Raw genomic sequence first — 9,505 nt, 5'->3', positions numbered from 1 at the left:
AAGCTGAAAGACATACAAATCACTGCTTGAACACATGTCTACAAGCAATAAGAGGTGAGTCTACGTTTACACAAAACAGTTGGTTATCGATCAATTATAGCAATTTGTATTTGTAAGTGATACGTTACAAGTAGATAGATAATCCGCGTTTTGTTGATTTCACGTTCGATGTCTCAGGTGATGTTTCCCTTTCTCGTCTCTCGTTATAAATCAGTGTCGCGCAGTACTACTCCGAGGCAACAGAGAGCTAGTCAAGAAATGTGTGTTAGTTGAACGTAACTGCTATTGCGTTCACTAATTTTTCTTCGCCACCAACCTGTGATGTTGGAAAGGCTTAGAAGTGCTGCAAAGCGGCAGTTATCTGTCTCCAGAGTGCCTTGATGTATGTCTGTTCATAAGGTGTCGAAGGTGCATAGGTTTGACTGGTGTTTAATACGAACTAACTTTCATTTTGAGGGCGACTTTCTTCAGGTCCCCTCAACGCCATATTCTATTCTAGAGAGAGAATGTTCTTTTGTTTTCAACATTTTGCGTGACCATACATGTATGTGCTGGGTACAATAAACTCAGCTGACCTAGCCACCGCAACACATTGTTCCGAGTTGTCTTTTTCTATTAGTGTAAATCAAAACACCTTTTCGTGTTAAAAAGCTAGATATCCTTGAATAAATTTCAAGATGCGCATAAAATCTTGCGAGTTTTCGTGGCAGAAAAGTGTTGAAGATGTCTAATCTTCAGACGACAACCAACTAACATGTGAGTAACACCCAATTCTTGAGCCGACGAAACGCGCTGCTTTCATGCGCCTGCCAGATATGCCATATAATTTTCCCGGCTTCATAGCCATACCATACTGGCAACCCTATAACTCCAAGAAGCAGAACCGCAGAAGATTCCATAGGTCACCAAGCGGCTGCTGTTCTTACTCTGGCTCGGCAGTGTACGTTCGGGCCTACTGGAACTTAGCCCAGAATTACAGGGAGAATTTTACATTTTCTGCCTTTTTAGTGCAGTCTATAATAATAAAAAAAGAAATGGAAACTCCGCCCAGCATAAAACACGTTTTCAAAGCATTGCATAGCCATGCCAGCACGATCGAGACAATTGTCAGATAGTACATTGAAACAATAAGAAAAACTAAATTACTCTTCTTCATAGCAGACTGTGGAGATATACATTGTTCAAAAAGAAACCAGCGATCAGCCCATACAAGCGAGCAAGCGCCATTAAATCTTGCAAAAGTTAATTTCCCGGCATATTGCCGCGTGCGAATAGCTGAGTCAACAGCATGCTCGACTCCCATACCACTGGTAGGGGTTTGATCCTGGCTAGCGCTTGTCCTTTTTATCTTTCTTTTGTTTCCACAACTGGAATGTTCCAGATGACTCGAGAATCTTGATGTTTGTTCGAGCTCGTAAACTTCGCTGGATATCCACGCGCTTACAAAAGCAGCTTCACATGGCTTCGCATGGCAGTCGTCCTTCTGTCGCCGTCAAAGGATGTCTTTCTTACTTTATGTTTCTCGGCACAAGTTCGCAGCATTAAATGTTCACTTTAAATTTTATTAGTCAAGGTTATGTTTTAATTCGCGACAATATTACTCGTACTTGCACGCATGGGATGAATGGCTGTTTTAGTCTTTCCTAGTCAGAGTTGTAAACATTCTCTAGTTCAGCTCGACAGTGCAGAGTATGTTTTTTATTGACACCATGCTTCACGCCATTTCGTTCTCCTACAGCATATAAAACAAACGCTTCTAAGGCACTTTAGGCAGCACGAAAAGATCATTATCTCAACTTATCGTGCTGCAATTTTCTACGGAGGTGGAAGCAGGCAGTCTAATTTTACAGGGAAAATCAAAGAAAAAAATTACTCTGTTAAAAAAACTTCTGGGAAATGTTCGCCGCCATTTCGCAGACGATGCACGCCTAGAAAAAAATGCTGCCGACACATGGCGTACGCCTGACTTGAGCTAATAGCAGACGATCTCGCAAAAAAACAAACAAAAACTTTCAGCCTTTCCATTCTGGTGAAAAAGGGAGAGCAGCGGAGCTGTACTATGCGCCGCCATCTAAGAGCGACGGCGGCAACCAGACAAACGGAAATCCGGTTGTCTAGTTGCCGCCGTCGCTCACACACGGCGGTAGCTGTCCAGAGGGTTGTGTCGAGATTTATTTGTCTATGGACACGAAACTGGGAAAACTAACCCTTAATGGCTCCGCTGTAAAAACTGAACCGGCCGACGCTCCCTCGACGCGGCGTACGCCGTATGTCGGCAGCACTTCTCCCTACGCGTGTGTCGTCTGCGCAATGGCGGTGTAAATTGCAGAGAACATTTTTTGAGCAAGGTAAGTTTTTTTTTTCTTTTTCACTGTAAACTTTTTTCATCTGCTTGCACCTCTTTAGTAAATTGCAGCGCAATAGCCTGACAAACCGATTTTTTCGGGCCTTCTAAATTACCTTAGAAGCGTTAGTTTACCTACTTTACACCAACCACTATGTCAATGCGTTTTTTCGTGCGACTTTTACAAACTCCGTTTTTTTTTTCTAGCAGTGCTAAGGTACGCGCTGCAAAACTGTCCAACACGATGGCGGATTAACGTTCCGTCAAGACGCAAAACACGCAGTAACACATTGTTTTATCATGGCTTGACAATTTAGGGGGTACGGTTCTTTCAGGTGTGAAAGAAGCCAGATCTCATCTTAAGCAACAGGAACGCGCGGAACGTCTAACCAATTCCTTGCTCCTGCCTTATAAACAAATATTTTACTGGTCTGGTCATATTGCCGCGTGCATGATTGAGAAGATAGCTTCTCCGTTCATCTAAAAGATTCGCGTATACTCTTCCCCCGACCATAAAAGATTAGGAGGCCAGAATGAGTACTGCCCTAGATGTTTCCCCAACATTCTAAATCGCTAGATCAAATATTCGAGATGACCAGCATAGTAGATGAAGAGCCATGCGCCTTTGCGCCGAATCATTCACTTGATTCGGCGCGATAGCCTGCTGTTACGCCGACACATCGTCGCTTGCTGCTTCCGCCGTCGACGCACGCTGCTGATTTCTCGTGTACTCTTCTTTTTCTTGTTTCTGGCACAAGTTCGGCCCCAATAATTCTTTATTTCATTCCTTTTTCTCCTTCCTCATCGTCTGTCATTCGTGACCATATTGGGTGAGTTCATAGGTTTGTTGCGGACGGTCTTCGTTTCTTAAATTTTCTGCAGCTTGAAAAAAAAGAGACGTAAAACGTTTTAAGTTAAATACGTATATCCAAATGGTTCGCCCCAGAGCCACTTTGATAGAAATCAGGTGTTTTTAAAAACAAAAACTACTTACGTCACTTCCTATATGAATTACGCGTTTCTGAACGCTTAGTTGCCGTCCAAATGCATGTAGCCAATGTCAAAGTTTCAAAAATATCAATTATTTGATTCTGATTCTAAAATCACAAGCGATTTTCGGAAATCTTCCAAGGATGAAATCATTTAAAAAGTCCTGCGGGAGCGTGGAAATGAATGGCGCCTGCTTCCGACTACGGAATTCACATTTACTCCAACAATATTTTAGGGAATTGTTTATAGCCTTTGAATTAAATGACGGAAAGTTTCGACAATCTGCCATGTGGTTCCAACTGCTATCGCTACATTTGGGAAACTAATAGGTATTTAGTGATGCGTTGATGTGTCATGAGAATGTGAGAACGTGGTTTGCTTTTCTCCCAATCACTATTATAGCGACATGCGCGACCAAACGCGTCGCCCTGGTCGTGATTTGCCAACCCAATCGCGAACGTCACCGATCAGAAGTTAGCCTCAGACGGTAAGGAAACAATATGGTCTCCCAGTTACTGGAGGATTGCAAAAAAAGAATTTTCGTTTCACCGAGATCCCAAATAGAGCGAATCTCTGAAATATCAACGCGTCTTCCCATGCGCACATAAAATCAAAAGGTGCGTTAGTATTGTGATAAAGATGGCTATATAACACAAGAAAAGAACAGGCATTTCTGAGCATGGTCTGCAAGAGGAAACTGATGGGGAAAACCTGTGTAAAGATGAGTATATATGAACCCAATAGTCGCTCACAGCTCAAAAAAGCACAGGGTGAGGTGAGTGCTCATCATCTTATTATTGTTCCCCAGTAACTGATATTGCGGATAAGCAGCCGCCGAAAAGCGAATTGCAAAGCAAGAACCGTAAGCATAATAAGTAGAACTCTGTGTAATGAAGGAAGGACAAGTCTAGCCCTCTTATAGACTCTTTTCTTTGCCAAATCGTTATTCTTGTAAACGTCACCAGGTGGCGCTCTAGTCTTTGACGTCCGAGCGAACCTCTGGTTCATAAAAAGAAGGCACAAAACCCACCACACCTACTTGAAACGTCGATGAAACACTTAACCGCCAATTCTAAAAGTAAACGCAAAAAAAAAAAAAAAAGAAGTTTGAGATCTGTTTGAATGTTCGGAATATATTTGCAAACCGGCTTCTCTCCTCCCAGACGCTAAATAGTACTGCCGAAGGGCCTCGCCAAATCACTAATTTTGTTGTTCGTGTAGCATTTACCCTTTCTAGTGCTGGTCACATAAGGAAACACGATGGGCTTGCAAAGACGGAGCTATAGTGGCGAAGCCGGCGAGTTGGTTTATGACTCATGAAAGTAAAAGCGCTTAGAATACCCAGGGAAAAAAAAAAGAAGACGAACAGGACGAATGCTTACTCTCAAGTGAACATTTATTTAAAAAAAAAAAGCTCAAGCAAACATTAAAGCTGAATGCTGGGCTAGTTGGTGTTGGTCTTGGGTGAACATTTAAAAGGGCCCGATGTACTAGAAATGAGACTTATCAAAGCTGAATGCTGGGCTGGTTGGCTTTTGTCCTCGTCCAAAAAAGCGCTACCATGCCTTTGGCAACCCAAGCTCAAGCAAACAACCACCCCTATAAAAAAAAAAAAAAAAACGCTGATGTACCCAATGGCATAACCCATCACCACGTGTCAATAAAATCAATCTCTTTTTGATGCAGAAAAATTGACGGCTGGCTGACGCAGCGTTCAGTGCCCTCTTTCTTTATAGCATACGCTTCTAGCAAAGTACCTCGACCGTGGTATTTTGAAAGTTGGGCTGGCATGGACAATCACTGCAATGAAGAGGCAGGTGTCCTCCTGTTCTTGAACGCAATGACGAGGCAGGATCGCGCATCCTCTCGTCTGCACTCAAGAACCGTTTTGGTCACCCTCGATGCCCTGGGGCCCCAAAGGTGACCAAAACAGCTGATCAGTCAGCTCTCCTTTTCGTCCAATAGCCTCTCTTAGTTTCGTTGGCGGCGCGTATCTCCACACTTCTGGCCTAACCTCTGGTGGCGTCATGTCGTCTTCAGAAGCTTCCTACCCCATGGTTGGGACGCTAGCAGGGGCTATTGTTTGTTTATCCCCCAAACGCGTTTACGTGCTTTGGCCCCCCCCCCCCCCCCCCCCCCGACCTCAACCAATGACGCAGCACGCGCTTGGCTTCTCTGTTATCACGCATTTCCAATGCGTTTTCTATGCCTTTGATTGTCGTGCTCCTCCTTTCTTTCCGATGCGCCAAATATGCGTTTTGGAACACTTGCTCGCCCTATTAGCCACGAGAGCGAACACAAGCGTCGCTGCGGTCGCCGCGCCCTGATTGGGTGAGGTGTACCGTGACGTCAGGGAGAGGACTCCGCTCGGCGATCTCGCACCGGTTTCCTGGTTTGGCGTTGTGTGCCGCAAGCTCTTCGAGGAGCTGGACTTTGTTTACCCGGTGTACAAGACGTTGAGTTAGGCCGATATTGACGTGCTTCCGTACATCTTATAAACCTGCTTGTCCCTTTTATTTTTAAAATTGGGTTACAAATCCCGAAAGCTATCGGTGGAGTCAATTCCGCCGATGAACCTCCCCGTCCGTCCTCACGACTCAAGGCAATCTTGCGAGGGGTCGGTGAAGCGGTGGCGCAAGTGTTTGAGACGCTGGAATTCTGTTCCTTGCATGTTCATGATTTAGGACGATATTTGCATCCCGATTTCAAGGCATTTGAAGTGGCATTTATATCATGGGCCTTTAATCGGTCGGCAAATTAGCTCTCGACCCCGACTCTGAGCTGCCACTCTGCATGCGCTGGTTCGTAAATGTTTTAAAGGCCCTGCGTCTGATGATCTTGGAAGTGCTCGTGGAACAGGGTTGTTTTACATAAATGTAGCTTCTTCGTGAATTAATTACATAGTTTATACACGTATGCAGGCATATTTCTTAGAAGACGCACAATTACTGGAAATTAGTTTGTATGGTAGCATTCAAAGACGGCCGAATTGCCCCCAGTTGCCTGTATGATATGTATTAAACTGCCCAAAATATGTACAGCAATAGTGCCGTAATTTAGAATGTTTATACTTTTTCCTGACATTCTTTATTTCAGCCTTGGGTATTGGGAAAATACACCGTTTAGTCTGAATTTTCATTTCCAATTAAAAGAGACACTGCTGCAGGTCCCCAAAAGCTACCTCAGCCTCCAAACTCCCTACAGCTGGACTCTCTGACTACAGAGGAAAACAGGAGTAAAAGCAAGCATTCGAACGTCTGTTCAGTTGTAGAACTACAACTTGATGCATCGATGCATCACTAGATGCATCGATGCATTACTAGTAGCAGAAAATGTGGAACCTGTGAAGGGCGACAGTCTGCGTGAGAAAAGCTTCTGGTGTTTTAGCTTCAGGACAATTTGATTTAAGTAAAATCTCAATTTTAGGGCTTAACTGGGACTAATAACGAGCTAGACACCTTCGCTTACGTTTGTTATACATTACTTGAGGGTTGATTTAAACAAGTTCACAGATACCACTTGTGTAGTCCATTGAAATACTATCCAAATCAAGTGAAGGTCAAATGCGAGCATTGTATATATTAAATGTTCCTTTTTTTTTTTTACTTTGCTCCTGCACTTGGGCTGTCTTACTTGTGATTCTCTCCCCATGGCCCAGACTGTATTTAGCATGTTGCTCGAGCAGCATGCAGCTTTTCTGCTTCGGCGATATTGTTTAAAAACAGCTATACAAAAAAAAAAAAATAGTATACATAACCTTCCAATTCTTTCAGACCATCAGCAGCATTGATTGTACGAGATGTAAATCTATAGTGGTGCTGCTGCAATTGTGGCCATATTTCTTTATTTCCATATACCAGCTGTGATTCATGTGTTGCCTGCCCTGTCAACCATGCATGAAATGTTGGTTGAAGTTTCGCCCGTAGCTACAGGCCATACCTCAATAAAGGCACATATAAAAATTTACACTTCCTACGAAAAACACGCAAAAAAAGATTAAATATAAACGAGCGCACCGACAGCTAGCGTCGTCACAGCCTCTACAGGGCGGGCGGGGCGAGTCGGGGAAAATTTCTCTCCTCGCCGTGACGTCACCCCGGTTTGCCGTAAGGGGGCGCCACGCGAACTTCTCGGGGCTAATAGTCACTTTCAGATTTATAAAAATAAAAGCTCGGGGCATAGCAAGTCTCCTACCTCTTATTATTGCTCCGGAACCAATGCTATTATTTCATTAGCCGACATGAACGCCCAAGAACGAATTACGAAGCTAGAATGACGAACATAATCACTAATACCCCCCCTCCCCCCCCGTGCGTTGTTCAAGCTGTCACATTGTAGATGCCACAGCAATACTTAGAATCGAATGGCGAGACGAACATCGCTTGATATCTCTGTGTGAAGCCTGTCGCGTTATCACGTGAATGCGCGCCACAACGCAACGACACGCGATCCGATCCCAACAAGAATTATCTTCAGATATCTGGTGCTTTAAACTCGTAATACACAAAGTTGGAGGCCAAAGTTCGCGGAGCACAACGGTTGGACGCGGGCAACAAAAACTGCGAAGTCATCGTCGTAATAGTCCAATAGGTGAGCTCCGTGAAGTTCGGCCCCAACTTTGTGTTTGACGAGTTTAGAGCCCCAGGACTGCTCTCACGCCAAGTCAATAAAGAAGACTGCTGACAATTTTATTTTTGTTTTTGTTTTTTTGTAAAACATCTGCTGGAGGTAAGCTTACTCTAGCCTGGGGTAGTGCAGCTAAAAAAAAACAAGCAAACGACGACTTGTTTTGATATGTTATGTAGAAAAGCCTACTCTTCAATTATAAGAAAATATTTAAATCTACTCGTGACCCATTAGACATCGTAAGTCGTCCCTCTGCCCCCAAAACAAAAAGGTCCACAAACGAGCTTCAGATGGCTGGTTCCACGATCCGTTTCGCCCTAACTTTGCAAACTGAGAAAGTCATGACCCCCGTGACCCGGTCAGTGCGGCAAAGAAACTCGCGTGACAATGTATCGTTGGAGCGCTCTCCTCGTGCAGACAGACGTCCCTCACTTCTCTCCGTCGCTCCGATTGTCCCGAAGCGACCCTAGCGTTCGCTCTTTGCAAAGTTATGGTGAAACGAAGTTTCCCTCTGAAGTTCTCTCATTCTAACGAAAGCTTACGCTGGTGTTTCATTCATCTAATAGGCCCATGGTAGCAGCCAGTTTGGCTACACCACCCTGCCGCAATGCATCAAGGGAATTTCAGTCTTTCTGCGCGTGCGACAACCTCGCCGAAGCTCTGCCCGTGCAGAACACGAGACACTACAAACCGTCTCGTGCACTGCGTCGATTGTCCAATGGTCGACATTAACCTTTGGCCCTCCGATGGACGACCTAGGGTGCCTTCATGTGCGCTTTGCTTAGGGTGGAGACATCTGGCCATTTCGTCCCACACATTTATTTTTTTTTTTTTTTTTCAGAAGCGCGTGAAAGAGCGTGTCCCTGCACGCGTTTGTGGCGCTGACAGTGCTATGGGCGACCTTCTGTTTTCGGCGATTTTTTTGTATTTTACCCGTAAGCGCGTGCTGTCAGCATCGGGTACTACAAAGGGTAGCATCACCCTAAACAGAAGGACATTGAGGCACCCTAGGACGACCCAGATGCCATTAGCTTAGCACTTCCCTCTCCTCTTTTTTTTCCTCAAACATTAAGAAGGAGGGAAAAGATTCATCGTGTAACGTACGCGTTCGTTGATGTTGAATGGCTCAGCTATGCTCCCAGGCACTAGGCAGTAAAGACGGCCGACTTGTCTCGACCGTCAAGTTCGGGGATAAAAAGACGTATCCCCTTCCAGTCAAGATAAACCGCATTCGAGACTCGTATCCGCGTACAGCCTCGTAAATTGTCGACGTCCTGGCTGGTTCACCGATAGGTATCGCAGGATCGGAGATCCTTTTAAACGACGCGTTCGATCCTCTATTTGTCAGCCTGGATAACCATGGAGTGCACTAAGAGCGCTTCGCCGCCTCGCGTTCATGGCGCACACGATTGATCCGGAGGCCTGTAGCCTCCACTGCGATCCAACTGAGACGACGTCGTCTCCACATCCGCGACCTCGCGAATGGCGCGTGCGGCGTTGCTCGACGTGATACAGCGCGCTGAAAGAGATGAGACAAGATACGGG

This window comes from Ixodes scapularis, unplaced genomic scaffold (assembly GCF_016920785.2).
Source record: "Ixodes scapularis isolate PalLabHiFi unplaced genomic scaffold, ASM1692078v2 PGA_scaffold8__174_contigs__length_109621045, whole genome shotgun sequence".
In the NCBI taxonomy this organism is placed as follows: Eukaryota; Metazoa; Arthropoda; class Arachnida; order Ixodida; family Ixodidae; genus Ixodes; species Ixodes scapularis.
Note: the sequence above shows the minus strand (reverse complement) of the source record.